Consider the following 19197-nt stretch of genomic DNA (forward strand, 5'->3'; position numbering starts at 1 on the left):
TAATGGATTCAAGTGTACAGCCAAATAAAGCTGCATTACTCATAAGCATATGTATCCTCATATTCAAATGCAGAAAATCCAGTTAAGCTCCAGCCCTTCTTAGTTCTTCATTCATGAGATGATAACTTTACAGCAAAAGCAAATAAGTAAAAAGTTTCTTTTACCCCAAATGAAAAAAAAAACAACAATTTTTAAATATAAGTTTGAAGTTAGTCTTCCACAGATAGCCAATTAAATTATGCTAAAAATGACATTTTTAATTAAACACCAAGGTAAGCATAAATGGATTTCAAAATAATTAATCAAACATCAAAAAATTGAAACCTTTTTCTGCTTGAGCAGCAGAAATGAAAGAACCAGTCTTCAGGTCTCATAGAGATTCAATCTAATTTAATTCTCTGTCTTCTCTAAATAAACATTCCTAAAACCTTTTTTTCATCTGGGGGAATAAGGATGAGAGGGGTAATCAATATTTCTAGCATTTTAATTAAAACCGTTAGTGGAATAAATCCATTTAATTATCAGTTAATGAAATACAAGGTCATTTACCTGACAGGAACTTTGAAGGTGGATTACTAGCTGGAATAAAGTAGAAGAACCCAATGTCACAGCCATTTAGCTTCTGTCAAATTTAAGGTTAAAATCCTTTTAGACTGTTTAACCTATTCTCTACCATTTTCTATTATGTATGTCAATTGGCAAGAAGAAATACATGATCAAAACTTACCTACCTTTAATTTTTCTCCAAAGTTTCTGCTAAGTTGCTATACTTTCTTTTCCATTTTTTGTCTAAAGAGATGCAAGATGCAAATGAATCCTGGGGTATTTCCACTTATTGCAGGTCTCCTTGAATGCAGTTAGCGTACTGTGCTTGAACTTTGTTAGGAAATTATTAGTAATTAAACAAACTAAACACAAATGTAGCCAGTAAATATATTTGTTGATGAGAAATATTGAGCTTCTCTATTTTTTATATGTAGTGAAGAAAAATATATAACTTGATTTGAGGATTTTTAAGGCTAATGTTCTCATTACACGTGTAAGAACGAAAACGGAAACAGAAAGGGTTCTCTGTGAGTATGGCAGCAAACTTCCCATGCTCCTGGTAATGTCTCAATAGGACAGCAAATCAAGCGGTGAACAAAAGTTCTGCCAGAGACACAAATAGTGAATGTCAGTATTGGCAAGCAGCAACATCAACAGGGAAAGAAATACTCTTTCCAGGATTCTGGGACAACCATGCAAGCACAGGAAGAAAAGCAACATTTAAGTGGACTGTTACTACTTTGTGGTAGGATTTTAAGTTCAGGGTTGATTTTATGTAATTAGAAATAGATTATATCAAATTGAAATGGATACTAATTGGAATTATAAGCTCACACTAAAACTATACACTGCCATTTGGGAACATGCTAAGATGCACTGCTCTACTATCTTTTAAAAAAAAAAAGTGGCTCTGTAAATGACATGCCATGTAACATAGTGCCTATCAGAGTGACTGTTTCTAATGTTCCAGTGTCTTTTGTATTATGGCATTTTAAATGTAGAAAACTAAAATGTAGGTTTTCAAAATTGGTTTAGTGTGTTAACTTCAAAGCTGCATTCTCATATTCATTGTGGCTTTTATAAGTGTAAGTCACATTTGCAAAATTACTTATAAACCTCCACAAGACAAAAATAATAATTATCATTCCAGTTCATAAATGATGTTAGCTATGTATTTTCATAGCCTAAGAACATAGCCATTGTTCTTAACAAAAGGACATCGGGTGCCGTGTGTCACGCACATTTTGCTTTTAGTAATTACAGAAGTGTTCCAGGCATGTTTAAAGTACTGCTTCAAAACATGTCAACCTCTATATGGTGCAAGACTGCTCATAACTTTACTGTGTAAGGACAAGTTATGAACTATAGACAAGGGAGGCAAAGTTTAATATCTTTTATTAGACCATCTGTTAGAGTCAGAAAAAGAACAGAAAGCTTAAGGGGTGGCTCTCAGCACAATGCAAGGTAGGTGGTTGTCTATGGTAGCCATGACCCTGCTGTCTGCAGTTGTCTGTGTCTAAGTTATGGGAAACTTACAGCTGCAAATGAAGAAGTTGGTGTAGAAGAAGTGGCAGCTAGTACAGGAAGGCAAAATCCACTTCCCACAGTGAACAGAAGAGATTTGGTGTCCCCAGCCCTTCCTTCCTGCAGCAGTATTGGAGAAGCAAGGCTGACATTTCAAGTTCCAGCGCAAGTTATTGACGGAACCCTATATTGTCCTGTTTTCCTCATGATAAAAGGGGGCTACATTATTCTTAGGGCAGTAAAATTCTATTTTTCCTGTAACTGCTGAAAAGCATGGACTCCTCTGCACTTGCTTTCAAACTTTTCTTTGCTTGCAACCCCATATCATGATAGTTACACTACAGTATGCATTCTGTATCTTAAAAATATGTATAGTATTGGTGTCAGGAATCCATATCTTTGAAATTATGAGTTTATATATGTATTATTTTTTGTCACATGATTTATAAGAGCATATTTTGCTTGCTTGAAATAATAAGAAAATTGCCATTGACTTTGACAGACTGCAACCCATCCTTCATTTTCTAGGTTTAGCCTGTTTTGCTAAAGGTGCTAGAAGATTTTGAACAGTAGCACTTTAAAGATCTCACTGGGGAAAAAAAAAAAAAGAAACCTTTCAAAATGTCATGAATGCAATGCACTTCATTCCCTGTATGTTTATAATTCTTATGTTACTCAAGTCCTGAAACTTCTTTTACACAATTGTTTACTGAAGAAAAACACTGCACTGAAGAAGGACATCATACTGACTACACTGACCAGTTTGAGAAGTCGATTTTCGTATTTTAAAACTGGTGGTTTTAGCAGATTTGGAAGTTGCTTATTTATAATATTGTATGATGTGTGTTTTTACTATGTTAGGACTCTTTTAAGCCATTCATTTTTGATAAGAGTCTGAACAAGTTTACATAAGGAAACTCAGAAATGGTAGCACAGATGAATGAAGAACTGATTTTAATATGGTAGAATTTCTGGGCCAGTTATTCCCAGCTTTTAGTTTGGTATTAAAAGGGATGTTTGTCTATTTTAACTTTGTGGTATCAGGACTAATGAAGAGTACAGTGTTTCTAAAATCCATCACCCTAACTTCAGGCTCATGTAGGTAGTACAGCCAGCTGTGAAAGCAATCAGAAACTCTTTGTCACCCAAACCCAACAACATTTGCAGCAGATTAATGCAATCAAAATTGAAGTTTCTCATTGTATCCTTCTGTTGTCCCCATTGCCCAACAATAGGGAGGATTCCTCTGAAACAGTGAAAGAGTGATAGGTAAAGCCAGCTATTTCATTATTTGCAATGATGACCTGAGGATGATTTTCTGATGGGGCTATAGAAGAGCTCGCCTTTTAAAGTTATTGCATGTTCTACAGAGGAACAGGGGTTTCTGTGGCTCCTTGATCACTGTACGGTCAATACACTGTGGGTTCTCCACCTCAGAATGAGACTACCTTGATTCTCAAGATGCTGCTTAGAATTTTTTTAAGCACTTTCTTTACATATTTTATTCTTGTTTCTTTGTTACTTCCCATGGGAAGAAAATATGTAGTTAAATTCAACCAAGTAAATAAGACAAAAAAATTTTTTTTGCGGATTCATTCAGTATTACATGTAAATCTGAATATGCACAGACCTCGAAGAACTCTGTCTTGTGAAAATCATTGTTTTAAAAGTATTGTCACATTGCTTTACAGAAAACAATAGTTTCCTGATCTTTATGGGTTACTCAGATGCAAGTCAGGACAGATTTTGACTGTTTATGTTGGTTTCAATCTAGCTGTGGTTTTGCAGGATATAAAATATGGTGAATTCAACAGCATGCCATGAAAAGCACTCCGCAAAGTATTCTTTTAGCTGTAATGCTCTTTTAATTTCAGGGAGAACTGTCAAAATTCCACAATATGTCCTGCAGAATACCACAAAATCTGGCAAATTGCACCAAAGAGATATAGCTTTTTTTTAGCTGGAAGCATGGTACATTCAGTGTCTGGAAAGCCTTACATTTGAAATGTGTGTGTGTGTGTTACAAATACGAAACACAATGTAGGATTTACTCCCATGGAGAAAAAGTGCTTAAAATTGATTAAGTGAGTCTTTCCAGTTTTAAAGCATTTTTTTTGTCTTCATGTTTCTTTCATGAAAGTTCTTTCCCATTTAACAAAAAGAAACAAACAGAACCCTGATGTGACATTGATGTGGTACTTCTAGGAGCTTCAGAAAGGACATACTCTTTTCTCTGCACATGTACATGCTGTCTTTGAGATCTGCAGATATTTGGATGCAATATGAATAGAGTATATAGTCCTTTAACATCCTCCATTCCTTTCACTGCCAAATATAGTGGAGGTTCAGAACGTGCAGAAATTGTAGAAACAGATCTAGGTTTCAGCTGAGTGTATTATTCAAGCCAACACATCCAGCATCTTATTATGAGAATTGTATAACAATAATTGATACACGTTCCACCTCTACGTACTGAGAAAGGAAACACAGGAAATAAAGTGAGTGGATCAGAAATCTTTGTGGTAATAATAAGGTTGTAGAAATGGAACTTACCATAGTTAAAGCAAAGCTGTCAGGATCATATGGGTAAATGCATAACAGAAGGAAAGGATTAGGAAGATGAAGGTATCTTTGCATTGTTTGAAAATGTATTTTGAAAGATACTGATGTTAATTTTTATTTAAAGAAGGATTTTTAAGCTGGAGCTCTGCACCATTTAATTTCACAGGCTTGGATGGAGTTCCTTATGTTAGATATGTCTGGGAACATACTATGCTTCTAAATAAGAATTTCACTTCGGATGCAAAATAAAACAGTCCAGAGTTGTAAAGACCTTGTCTGTATCAAAGAAATATTCCGTATTTGGTTTGAAAGCATAAGTGTAACTGCACTTGTTCAAGTTCCCTTGCTTATAGAGCTTGTACAACTGTTAATGGGACCTGCTGTGCAGAAAGGCTGATCCTGAACCAGCTCAGTTATATCACTACAGCTCCCCGATGACTTGAACTCCCGGAGGTGATGATGCTCAGCAGTGGGCTTTGTGACACAGTAGAACAAGAAGTTTTGGAGCAACAGGCTAGTTCTTGAGGATGTTTAAGGCTCTGAGCAAACTCAAGAAGACATCCAGTTCATGTTTCCAAATGTGTTTGCAGTCTTAGGCTTACTCTGGGGAGCAGCATGGTGTTAAAATGTTATGTGTTAAAACAAGTATGATGGGAAACAAAGCTAGTACTGTTGACAAGACATTTATTTTTAAAATGCCAGCTCTGGAAAATACTGTCTTGGACTCTGCCATAGAATTAACAGTGAGCAGTGGATCTGATTACAACTGAATTATTTTCATTTATAAAGCGACTATTTAGGTATACACACACACACATATATATAATATACATATTTATAAATTTTAGGCAGAAGTTTTGAAGTATTATGTGAGCTTTCTTCATATTTTAGATATTCTGAAGAAATCTTTCCCACCATTTTAAATGTTCAGTTAAACAAGGAAGTACATTTTATATGTATATTTCTCTTTTTAAAATATCTTGATGTATTTAAAATAAAAAAGAATTGATATGTTGTATGATTTACAGTCTTGGAAAAAAATAACAGTCATAACTTTGCAGTTTTTGTGATGCATGAAGATCAGATTTTTTAATGTTGGTTAATGCTTTACTAATTAAAGTGTGCATGTTAATTAAAGCAGAGGCTAATGTTAATTACCTATATTAATGGAATCTCATGTAGCACCTGCCTGAAGCAATGGGTTCAATTTTCAAAATATCTCAATTAAGGCTGAAACTTTTGATTTGCATCTAGTAGGGTTTCAATTAACTGCATTGCAAACTTAAATAACACACTTAAAGGGATAATATCACCAATCACATGCAGCACTGTGGAATTGGTCGGTTCAATTATTGACTACAGCTATGAGAGCTTTCACAGTTGGTAGGTAAGTACTATGGTATTGGCAAGTGATTATTGTCTAGGGCTGTCATCACTTCTGTGGCTGTTGTAAGAGAGATGTTAAATTGCTGTACTTGGGTCTCACTGCAATTCCATTGTTGAGGGAGACAAAAATAGAACGACGTTTGCTCACATCCAGCGTTTAATGGTGAAGATTCAGCTTGTTCCTCTGAAATAAATGACCACTGTTCCATGACATGGTAAGGCATTTTATCAAATGGGAAAGCAGCATTTGTGATAAAGTGCGCAGTGTTGCAGTGTACTTCTCAGCCAAGCCAAGAGATGTGATTGTATTCCCAATCTCTGTTTCAGCCACCAGAGCATTACTTGTTGACATAGGAGCTTTTAATGAGCAGCTTCAGGAAGCGATTAACAAAGCACTAGAAATAGATGCAATCATGCTGATTGGAAATTCTACCTAAGCTCCATAAACAAGACTGTAATGTCCTGCTACCATACAACTTTCTATGGTAATTATTCCTGATAGCTCCAAGACGAACTTTTAATCTGAGCCTACTCCAATAAGACATTGATGGTTCAGTTATAATGAAACCAAGATCCAAAAAAAGCATGCTAACTTTTGTTGGTTTGGACACACAGTTGAAGAATGGATATAGGGTTCTGTGGTAGGATCCAAATTTTGTTCGTACGTGTAATGCAGAAGTATCTCCAACCATAATTCCTATGTGGCCTCTCTGGAAACAGACCACTAGAGAGTCAGTTTTCAACCATGCTCAGCAAAGAGAACCTGGAGCACAGAGTTAGCCTGTGGCTATATTATCAGGATCTCTCACCTGTACCTATGTATTTTCCTGCTAAAAGTGTCCTTCGGCCTTAGACCATCCCACTACAGTGGTTGCTGACTATGTATAATAGATTGCCTGTGCCTATTAATAAAAGCTGTAATATTCTATTGTAACAGTCAGGCTTAATGCCTCCATTTTAATTAATGCTATGACAAAAGCAAAAAAATCTTCACAGTATCAATCAATCTGTTTAAGGAATTTGTGAGATTAGAATAAAACCCTTTTACCAAACTGCATTTAAAATATTTGTTTTAAAATATTGTAACGACCCTTTATTTACGAGTTAGCAGTTTGTGATCTCTCTTGGGTCTAGATTAATCAGTGTGTAATGATTTTTGTTGCTATTTTCACTTCTAAGGAGCCTGTGTCCCACGTCATGTTGTAAGCTCATTAGATGGTTTAGAACTCACACTTTTTTTGTCTTTGGAAACAGATTAAGGTCTATCATAATCTGAGTGCCCAGAATCCTCATGTAGTCATACGCAACTTCTTTAACAGTATAATGTTTCTTACATGTACTCTATGGCCACAAACTATTGTCTTATTTATGGTTACTGGAAATGTGCATCTTTTAATTAAAGCTTTCCCTTGACAGATATTTTTTGTAGTACTTGAACTTCAGATTCCTTGAGTCAATATGCATCTTATTTAGCTGCAGAAAAGTCACATTTTCATGGGTCAGGTGTTAAAATAAAAAGATGCAGCAGGTATGCATATTATACTGTGATATGTTATTGTCATCTCAGTTATACTTCCTAATATTGTTTGAAGGAAAAAGATTAAATTATGCAATTGTATAGTCACATGAACATTCGTTACATGCATATGTCATCTTTGGGCATCTACATCTTGAGAGGGGTGATTTTGCTATTCTCAGTCTGCTTTGGACCTGGCTCCTTTTCCTTGTGAAATTAAAACATTTGTTCATATCCATTTAAATATCTGTCTAAACTTAAGTAAAAATAGCCAAATGTCTCCTGTTTGTTGGACTCTTGGTAGCACAGTATACTATAACAATAAATCTTGTATTAATATGGCAATTTTAACTACATTCTAAATGAGAAATAATACAGCACCAAACAGGCAGTATCTTGTGTAATGGTCATGTCTTTGATGAAAATCTGTTGAAATCATTGTATTTACAAGATTACTGAGTTTAGGTCTCTCTGGGTATTAGTTGGCCCAAAGGCACTTAGCCAATTAAGGCTATTGGAAAAAATGAAAGCAATCCAACCTGAAGCTTTCTGAAAGGAATCTTTAACACCATTTACTTCTCTTGCTGTATAGGGACTATAATATGGCACTTTTAATATCTTGGGTATACTTGGTATCGTTTTATTTAGCTGGGGTGTTTTTGTTAGGTGTGAGAGAAAAAAGTTTAATTCATTGTTCAAATTACAAAATAATATTACATAAAAAGCATCCTGAACAACTGATTCTGCAGTATCATTTTATTAGGGAACAAGGAAGAAGAAGGCCATGCACATTTGGATGGATTTTTGTCAACGGTGATTTGAAAGGCACACTTGTAAATTTCTTATTCTTACATTTTTGCATATGTACTCCTCCCGGAATGTTTGCTTTATGAGTAAGTGAAGACCTTAGGTGCTTTAGCCAAATCAGCTGTGCAGATTTGGGCCTGGAGTCATGACAAGTTTGTAACAGAGGTCTTGGGGAAGAGTAAAACAACTACAAGTACATAGAATGCAGTCTTTTATACTGTGGCGTTTTCAACAAAAATGGAAAGAGCAAACAAGTTGAATTGCATTAGATAGTCATGGGCTAGAATGTGTGGTATATTTTTTAAAGGGTTTACATAAGACCCAATTGTGCAGTCTTTACTCTGGCAGAATTCCCTCTTACACTGTGGAAAGTTTTCCTAAATACAGTATCTAAAGAATTTGAGTGCTGGATATTGGCTTTTCTTTTAAAGTTATTTTTGGAGCTTTGACACGCATAACATAGATGTGAATCAAAATCTACCTTAAAGTGCTGAGATAAAAGGTTTCCACTAAATTTTGTCTTGGTAATGCAATAAAGTGTTATCACGTTAGAATCCTTGTCACAGTAAGGTGTCTAACATGTTTCTGAAAAGGCAGCATTCGTGAAAAGAAGTAGTTTTTATTGTTAGAAAAGAGATGTCACTTTTGTTATATTTTAGGGCTTTAATTGTTCTGTTACTTTGTCTTAGCCTTGAACAGTCTCTCTACATGAGTGGATCATATCTTAATATTTTATATGTATATATAAACTGAGGTTTTTAAAAATAATTTTATATCACATCTGTTTTTACTGCATGTTGCTGCATGTCTCTAGAGGCATACAGCATTTTTATTTTCAAGTAAATTTATATTAGTTACAGTCTCCAGCTGTTTTAGATATAGAATCATTTCCTGTTGGTAGAGTTTCCAGGACAATTCCCTTTTTTTCTTCTCAGAAGAATGAGAAATTTAATTTAACAAAGACATCCTATAATTGCCTTTGTATCTAGCAAGGTATCTAGCAATCTAAATATTTTATTTTATTTAAAACATCTGTCTACATAATATCATATGACTATACAAGCCTATATCAGCCTTCTGAAAGACAGCTGCTGCCACTTTTATTTAATTTATAAGAGACCAACAAAATTGCTCCTTAAGATAAAGCCCGTCTGCCACTGAGTCATATATAAAAAAATTTTGCAAGATGAAAATTGCTTGCATTTACAGTTCTTGTTAAACTAATCTAGGTCTTTTTCAAATTTAGAAGCATCGGTTTTCCTTTTCCCTCTGCCCACCCCCCCACCCCCCCAAATCACTATGGAAACATAGGAGCTTTACATATACATTTTGTAGAAGCTCATTTTATTAAGATTGAAGGTACATTTCTTTTTAAGATGAAATGCAAACTAGAGTTGCATCTTAATTTCTCACTTGTGGGATCTATTTATCTCCTGCTATCTTCATTTTCACAAACATTTGGTACAAATTATACTGGTCAGAATTTTCATGCAGTTTTTCAGAAAATATATAGGGGAAGTGATAATGTCAATATAGATCTTTATCTGTTTTGTGTTACTAAGCTTTGTTTGCAGTGATTGTAAACTGTTTCTTTGTATGAAGCAACTCATACTGAAAAGAAAATGTTTAATAGATAGTATCAATTTAGGCACAGCAGCTGTCCTAGAAAAATAGACATAGGCATTCTACAGTATGTCTAAATAAGACTAGTTTACCTTTTCCAGGGAAGTAATCAAAATACTCCTTTTTGGAGAACTAAGAGTATGAAAGGAAAATGTTTATGGTTCCCTACTGGCACACAGTTATGATTGACAGGAAAAACCAACATGTATGCCACATGAGACATCTTGTTCAGGAACTTTCAGGAGGGTAGTAAATTGGTGTTGGCACAAACACAAAAAAATAAAATGACTTGATTCAGCAGTTTTCAATTCTAAATCCCCAGGCTCCAAAGAAAGAAGTAAATATTCATCAAATGATCAAAATTTATATTGATTTTTATTCTGCATTAGCAGCTCAAAGTCAAGATTCTTGACAGGGTGGATGTCGGTTTGAATGATTCTCTTTGAAATAAGGATACAGGCACTGGGCTGAGTGCTACTGTGCATTCCTGAACCATAGGAAAAGACTATTAGAACCCTAGGAAACTAAATTTTTTAAAGAGTAGTATAAAGGCATGCTTGTTCTGTACTGTTTTGATAACTAAATTGTTGTTATTAGTATGTAAAGTAATTCTTGTTGTTCCTGCTTTACTCCATCCTTTCCATTATCATCTAAGGACAAGTTTTTTACAGTACTTCAAAGGGGAATGGTAGTTCACGTACTATAGTAACCGAGTTAATATCAGTACTTCCCAAAGTAAGTGTATTTTAGAGTGAAGTGCTAGTCTGGCAGAGCAAGGGAAGCAAAGATTGTATCTGCACATTATACATCTTTAATTTTGCAGTTTCTGCCAGGGAGTAAATACAGATCTTGGGGGAGGGAGTGGGGGAAGGAGGGTGGAAATCCAGGGGAAGAGAATGTGAGCATGAATGCAGCACTGAAACACAAATGTGATGACTGTGATTACCGAGCTGTGAGATTTAATGAGAAAGCCTGTATTAGAGTGAAGTAGAAAATCATAACCATCACCTCTAGTCTATAGGAGTATAATTGGATCTCAGCCCCCAGCAAAAAGTAAATAAATAAGTTAGTGACATTTTTAACAAATATATTGAGAATAAAAGGGGAAGTTATCTCCATTACTGTACTGTTGCAGTATACTTGGAGTTTTTTAAGGATCTCAGCTTGCATTAAAATAAGATTCATTGTCGTAAAATGGAAGAAGAGAATAGTAAGTGTGTGTTTGGGGGGGGGTTAAATAAAAAGCAAAGTGAGGCAGAAATACTGTAGCTATCAAAGTGTTAACAAATTTCCCAAATGTCCTTGGTGCTTACAATTCAGCAAACATCTTTAACAGCATAGCTTTAAAATTAAATTTTACAAACATTATGGGTAATGCTTTAATAGTATGCAAATTGCAATGAAGTCAGCAGCGGCAAAGCTGACCTCTCAGCAATACAAATATTTTATGTTTAAAACAGTTATCTTTTTACAGTTCCCTCTACCTCAGTAGGTGTCAGGTGCTTCAAGAGGCTCCTCATCTGAGGATCATAAATAAACTCGAAGGAGCGGCAGTCTGTGCCTGCTTTTTATACATGGCAAGGCAGTTGTACAAATCAACATATTAAGCTATATGTTTTGCTGTTGCTACAATAATTACTAATATTTTGCTAATAATATTTTTTTAAATTTCCTCAAAATTTTTTTGAATTTTCTGTTTCTAATTTTCCTTAAAAACCATATATATATATATATGTCCCATATATATGGATAGGAAAAATAATGTACAGAGAAAAATACTTAGTCTGCATTTTCCTGCTGTTAATAAATAAATTAATTCATTAACATGTAGTTTTTATCCTCCTTCATAGTCTGCCTGTTCTTACTTGATCTTGCAGTGGAGACAGAGTCCTGTGTTCATATCTGCACAATTTTATATCATTAATAGTTCAATATCTAAAAAGTTGTTGAAAAAAAAATTATAATTTCTCCCTGTAAGACGGAAAAAAGTGATCTTAATTTAAAAAAAAAGAACCACAACAAAACCAAACCACTTACATTGCATGGTAAGAAAACATTCCCATCTCTAGGGGTAATATAACATCAAATAGACTATCTAGGCATGGAAAGAATCTCCTTCAATTTCAGAACAAGTCAAATAGGCATTCAGTGAGAGTCTTTGAGGTACACTCAGTGTAGGAGTTTGGACTTGCAAATGTTTGACACTATTGAGCCTCTCAAAATACTTGACTCAAAATATTGAATCAAAAGGAGACTTTAGCTCAAAACTTCTGCAATTTTGTAAGTTGGTATGTATAGGAAATTGTGGAACTAGTTGTTAAACGTATGTATTTGTAATGATTAGGCTAATAAATATGAAACATTTCTCAAGCATACAGAAGTTTAAAATGGAGCTACTCGTAAAAAAAATGAAACTGTTTATGCACTACTTAAAATAACTACTATGTAACATGCTCACTAATGATGTAGTATTACAGAAAAAAGATTTCATATTTTTTCTGTGATATGGCATCATCTTACTAGTCATTTCTACATTTTATATAGGTTCCTTTCAGCATAAATAACAGAATTATACAAAAATCTCTGTTCATTAAAAGATACCAAAACATAAAACAGGAATACTATTACAGTACGGTAAAATTAATTAAAAGTCAATGTGTATTACCAAAGTAACTGCAGATTCATATGTTGCAAGTTTAAAGAAGTAAATAATTACCTTATATTTACTTCCAAATGAGATTTTTCAATATAATAAATTCAGATAACTTGGAAGCCACTTTCTACAAATAAGTCATCAGGTTTCACTTCACTGTAAGGCAGGACAGCTCCCAACGGTGAGAAAAGAGATTTCTCCAAAATATGCACAAAGTACATCTCTGAGCAAAATTTCCAAGGAAAAGGCCATAACATTTTTATATTAGCTCAGTCATGCCTTCCTGGGATGTGTTGGGTAGTTTTCCTTAGGAGGTATTGGTTTTGCAAGACCTACCTTCCCTCATTATTTTTAAATAGAATTGTATGTGTCAATCTGCTGCAGAGATGGGGGTGGAGGAACGTGCACCATCACTCTGGAATTTCTCTCGCGCACGTGTGCTGTCCTGAATTCTGAACATTGATACCTTTAACCTTAAGGGCATGACCGTTTTGAATGCCCAGCCCTAAAGACCGAGTTAGGTGCATTGCCTGTCCATGTGGTTTGGTACACAAGCCTTTTAGAGAAGCATGACTTTTAGAAATATCAGTGCTTTGGATGATAGGCAGATTCTTTAACAATCTCTTTTTAAGCCACTTCATTGCTCTATAAGTGCAAACAGAGGGAATGGTAGGAACAATCAGTGCTGTGCAAATAGTGGAGGTTTTAATTAAGTAAGATTAAGTTTACAATTTTAGCACATTGAGGAAAGACTTTCTGTGTCTGACTAGTCTTTCCTCTTCTTGACTACTTGGGGATCTTGAGGCTGGCCCAGAAAGGTATTCAACCTTGTGTTTAAGTACAACATATCTGTGTTCTGACCTCCTATAACAAATTGTTTTCTCTGCCAGCCAGGAAAGAAACCAAGACAAAAGGTTGTGTTGATGAATTGCTACTTTAATAGGTCAAATTCTTCTGGGTTTGTAAGAATGGGACTGCTTGGGCTTACAGTTCTTGTGGCATGCAAAGAGGTGTCACTGAAGGAGCTGGAAGGCATGTCACACTTTTAATGAAATGCACTCTAACTGTTATGTTGATGGGTTTGACTGGATCTGCATCCTTGTTAATTTGTGTATTCTGCTGGGTTTTAGTAAGCACTGTTCTGTCATCCCAGCCCTTTTTGTTGTCAGAGCAAGCCTGTTCCCCACCTGGGCCCTGGTTATTACAACCCCTTCTTCTGCATCCTGCCTGTCACTCTCTTGTTCTGCAGGCTGGAGATGCAGACCTGCAAGACAAGAAAAGTAGCAAAAGATACTGGCCATTGTTCAGTTCCCATTCTTACACAGACTTTTTTTCACCTTGCAATTTTGGAATGATATTGTCAGAAACTATTCACAGTCTTGGAAGTCTCTGGAGAGGTTAATCCTTTCATACTTTTCTTCAATGCTTTTTGGTATTTGCGATATAGAGAACTTCTCTGGGTACATAGCTGAGATCTGTTTGATGCACAGGGCATGCCACGCTCTTGTGTTGTATTTAGAGTTACACTGAACAGAACCAAAGGCGGGGGACAGTCAGGAATTAGACACCAGAGGTCCAGATTTTAAATTAACAGCATGATCAGGACACCTCCATGGATTTGGTCAGACAATGCTGCTGAGGCCACGCTACTGATTGCATTTGCACTCCACAGTCCTGAAGTCACAGGTCATGTTCCTAATCTTTATAACAAAACAGCAAAAAACCTATGTATTTCTGAAAGCCAAGGGAAACCCTGCAAAAAGGTATTGCTGTTATTTACTGGCTTTTTTTTTCTTTTTTCCCCCTATTATTTCTGATGGCTCTGGGAACTGCCTGAAGTTCTGCTTGCTATAACACAGCCCTACTCTATCTAAAATTTCATTTTATGGCTCCTGTGGACAGGCTTAAAATTCACTGTGCTGTTACTGCTGTTACTGCTGTTACTTAAACTCTACGATGAGTTTAAGTACCTTGATAAGTAAGAAAGTTGTTGCCTTGTAATTTTGCTCATTCTGTGTGGAGGTTTCACATTGTTGTGATGGTTTTAGTACACTGAAAAACAAAGTGATATAGTTATTACCATTATAAAAGCATTTCTGAGATTTATGATGATAAAAACACTTTGCTAAGATTTTAACTGGTAACAAGCATGCCCTGATTAACAGAATTAATTTCCTGCATGATCAAAACACAGCGTGTCCTTTGTAATAGGACTATCAAATGTTCAGCTCTCAGTAAACACATTTTATGATATAGGATTATTTTTTAATCTGATTCAGTCATGAAGAGAGTGTGCAAGATGAAGGATGGAAGAGGGAGGGGAGCCAAAAGCAGGAAGGGTAACAGACTAAGAAAGAAGTCAACTGCAGCAAGGTCCCTGTTTTAATTATGCAGAGGGAGGGGGGGAAAAGAGAAAAGAAAAAAAAAGCAACAGAAGATAAGAGTTGCCATCCTGCTTCAACAACAAAAACAAATGCCTGCACTTAGGGTAGAAGCAGTACTTCCAAGAAGTCACTTGAAGTCCAAGAAGCCTAACACTGCCAAGTGCTGGACTGGATGATCTTAAAGGTCTTTTCCAACCTAAATGATTCTATGATTCTGTTATGCAATGCCATTTAAAATGCCGAGGTGACTTCCTGGTAGTACTGCTTCTACCCTAAGTGTTTTCAGCAACAGAAGACCTGCTGGCTGGCTGTGGAGATGGAGTGGTGGATGATCCAGTCTGTCTGTACAGAGTCTTTGGTCAAACTCTTGCCTGTCAAAGAACTCTTTCTGTAAGCTACATCTCCATGGAAGATATTTTGAGCTGCGTACTCCCCAACATAATTTTATTCAGTAGCTGCATCTGTGACAGAGCCAGGGTCTGTTTCATGTCCTGTAATAAAGCCTGCTCCACAACTATATAATGTGGAGAAACAGACAGAATATTGTGACAGAAAACAACAAAAAATGCTTGAGGGCACAGATATGACCACATAAATGCTACTGTGATCAACTTAATTCTGGTAAGGAATTACTCCCAATTTTATCTCTCAAGAAATTCACCAATTACAAAGATATAAAGAGTGCCAAGCTGGGATGTGCATCCTTTTAGAATGGTGCAGCTGAGTTTGCACTTCTACAAAATATACGTATAGGTGAGCCTTTTGAGTCTACATGCTGCATAATGCCATCTGACCACCTCGTTGTTTGGCGGAAACTGGAATTCGTGCTTTAATTTAAGAGACAAAGTTTTTATCCAGCTTAAGTTCAAATAGTGGCAGAGGAACTGAACTATATCTGTATTTCATGCGTAATTCTGTAGTAATTACAGTCTAGTGTGCCAGTGGTATAGCTTTTCTACAGCACTGTAGAGAAAGGATAATGCAAGATAGGACACTTTCATAATTAAAATTCAACTGAATGTGTTATAATTTGTATATTTAAAACACAGAATAGTTTGCTTACAGTAACATAGTTCATAACAAAATATTTGTGCTCCCTAGGAAAAGTGTCTGAAAGTACTTTCCTTTCAACACCAATTCAGTGATATTTATTCCAGTACATTCCAATATAAAAAATTTTTGCAGCAGAACAACACTAGCTCTGAGTTCTCATCTCCAATTTACATCGGCGTAAATTTTGAGTCTCTCATTTGACACACTGTATACAATATAACCTTTCAATCTCCTTCCTCCCACAGTAACAGCCATTATCCCTCGTCTTGTCTTTCTCCACTTCAGAATAAGGTCATTCTAACATGTAGGTCTAACAAGAAATACAATGTATTTTCATTGATTTCTATTGTCACTGATTACCCCTTCGTGTTATATAGTGATCTGTATAGTAAAGGACATTCTATGTTGTCATGCAAAGCCAGTCTTAAGGAACAGATTCTGCACCCCAGGCTCCCTCGGTTTATTTATAAGGTCTTGCTTTTTAGAAAATGAACTTTCTGACAATAGCCTTGAAAATATTTACCATTATTAATCGATCACTAGAACTGAATATTTGGCACTAGTATAGAATTTTTTCACTGTTGTTCCCCAGAGACTACTGTTTTTTCATAGTCTTGTTCAGAGATTGGTTCCTCCAGGCTCAGGAAAATGAGAGCATTTTGTCATTTGATTATTGGAAATATCTCAGTTTAATTTACAACAGAATATTGTAAACTCATTCCATCCTGGTAGGATGGTAACTGTTAGAGAATCTGCACAAGTGTGTAACCAGACCATCACCAGCATCTTCAATGTGTTTTTACTGCAAAAATGGTCACTTAGAAGAGGACAATGAAGTGGAAAACAACTACTGAGTATCATTCCTTGGCATTTTTTTCCATGTTCAACTTTTCACTGATTCTGACTTGCTACATCCTCTGAAAAAAAGAAGAAAGTGAATTCCATTTCTAAGATGGGGCACTAAGAGTAAATGAACGATTGCCTCCCACCCAATTTCTGTTACATATATTTGGGATGATGCATATCTCAGTAGACTTTCTCAGGATTTGCTAGATATCCATGTCCATAGAGGTGTGTTTGTGACAGAGATTAAGTTCTCATAGTTGTGTTAAGTAACAAGAAAGCATATGTAGGGCAATCTGAAGATGCACACTTAAAATAAGCTAGAAGGTAAAGCAAATAGCTTTTCTATATTTGATTAGCAATTTAATAAAGTTGCTACTTTATTCTGCCAGAATACTGCAAAACTAGTCCTTCATTATCACTAAAGGTTTTAAGTTGAAAATAAACTGCAGTAGATTTATTGCATATCTGTGCTGTGCACTATTTTCTAGATTGTGCCTTGTGCCTGTTAGTTGAGCTTCTGCAGAATGTAGGTTTTTGAGACTTAAACTGATCAATACCTACTCGAGGTCTTCAAAGCCTCTTTGGATTTGCAGTTGATATCAGTAGAACAGGGACAAAAGAAATGCTTAAGTACAACAGTGAGATAGATGAATTCATACAGAAAAGAAATCAGAGAGATCCATCTGAAACTCTATGCTGCCTGAGTTTGAGTTGCTGTAAGTATTTGCAATCGTTGAAGACAGAAATTGGGTTTAAAAACAAAAATAGTTGATTTATAGAGGGATCATATTTCTGATGTACAAGAACTGGGACACAATTGCTTGTATTCAGGATTCGTAGACTATGATGTTGATGGAGTTCATAATCCTCAGTACAAGAGGGCCTTATAGCTGTGAAGAAGAAATAGTGGATTCTTATTCATCCCTCTCCGTATATTTATTTACCCTTTCCATCCTGTTTTTCCTTTCCCTCACTATTCTACTTCATCCTCCTTTTTCTTCTCCCATTTTCCATATACATTAGTGATTTGCCTATTTACAAATATTTTTGCAAGTGAATAGAGAATGAAAGATCTGTGAAAAGCTGCTTTCTTTATTTTTCATGTTTCTTATTTAAAAATATAGAGGAAATTATAGGGAGGAGAATTAGAAAATGCCAAAAAGATGTGTATCTCAAGTATTGGGATAGTTGTGCTATTTGAGAAATAGCATGTGTTCGTATAGTTCAGAGCTGGGTTTTAATTCATATGTGTGAGGATCCAGAGTTTTCCATTCCATGTGAATGCCCTCCTTTTGGAGTACTGGGGTGGGAGGGGGTTGTATACATAATTTCAGCAGCCAAAAAACCTGAAAAAAACCCAAAAAACCTCACCCTAAAAACCACCCAAAGCCCATAGGAAAAAAGCAAGAATTACTTATCTTGATTTCCAAACCCATCCTGAAAATCAGGGAAATTATTTGCTTAAAGTTTTCCACAAGATTTCACATCTAGGCTTAAAACAGTCATGGAAGATATTAATTGATAATGTAATTGTTTTAGAAAGTTACTGGTCGCTCACAATAGGGCTTTAGACTGAAAGTTTCATGTCAACCATAACTAAAATAAAACAAACCAGTGAATAACTGCTTTCTGATAAGAATAACTTAAAAGAACAAATTCATAGCCTTATGTGGACAATACAAAATACTCAGCTGGAGGATTATCCTTACTGGTGAAGAATCCTTCAAAAAAAAAAATTTGATCAGGAACCCCTGTATACTATGGAAGGGGATTGTTTATCAACTTAAAGGAAAATATAATTGGGGGTGGAAGGGGAACAGGAAGGTGATGATGTTTGGGAAAGTGATGATGTTTGTTTATTTGCTGCTTTTGGTCATTTCTGAGTTATATAAACAGCAGTTTTAATTATAGTTTCTGAAAGAGCATGTTTTATAGCTCTCTCAAACCTTAACGTTTTACTCTAACTGGACAGTCCCAACTAGTTAGTCTTGTATTCAGGTAATGTTTCTTCATTGGTAACCCTGTGTAGTTTAATTTTCCACTGTTTTAGACTAGGTATGAAAGCCTTGTATTTCATTTATGTACACACTAAAAGACCTGCATGGTTTACTTGGAATTTTTATCTTTTATATCCTTGGAAAATTGCTAGTATTTTTTGTTGGGTTTTTTCATTTCTCAAAAACATAGTGGGGTTTACTGCCAAACATAACAAATCTCACTGTAAGAAGCAACTAAGAGAGAAAGCTGTAAATGTTTGAAAGAGAAATTTTAAAAGGAAATGGAATTTCCAAATCAGC

General features: G+C 35.5%; 1 protein-coding gene across 2 annotated transcripts in view; it reads left to right on the top strand.

Annotated features, from left to right (window-relative positions):
• The window catches only part of AKAP6 (A-kinase anchoring protein 6), a 235736-nt gene that overhangs the window by 123599 nt on the left and 92940 nt on the right, over positions 1 to 19197 (top strand). The gene's annotated exons all lie outside the window — the stretch shown is intronic.

The sequence above is a fragment of the Gymnogyps californianus genome, chromosome 5 (genome assembly GCF_018139145.2).
Source record: "Gymnogyps californianus isolate 813 chromosome 5, ASM1813914v2, whole genome shotgun sequence".
Classification (NCBI taxonomy): Eukaryota; Metazoa; Chordata; class Aves; order Accipitriformes; family Cathartidae; genus Gymnogyps; species Gymnogyps californianus.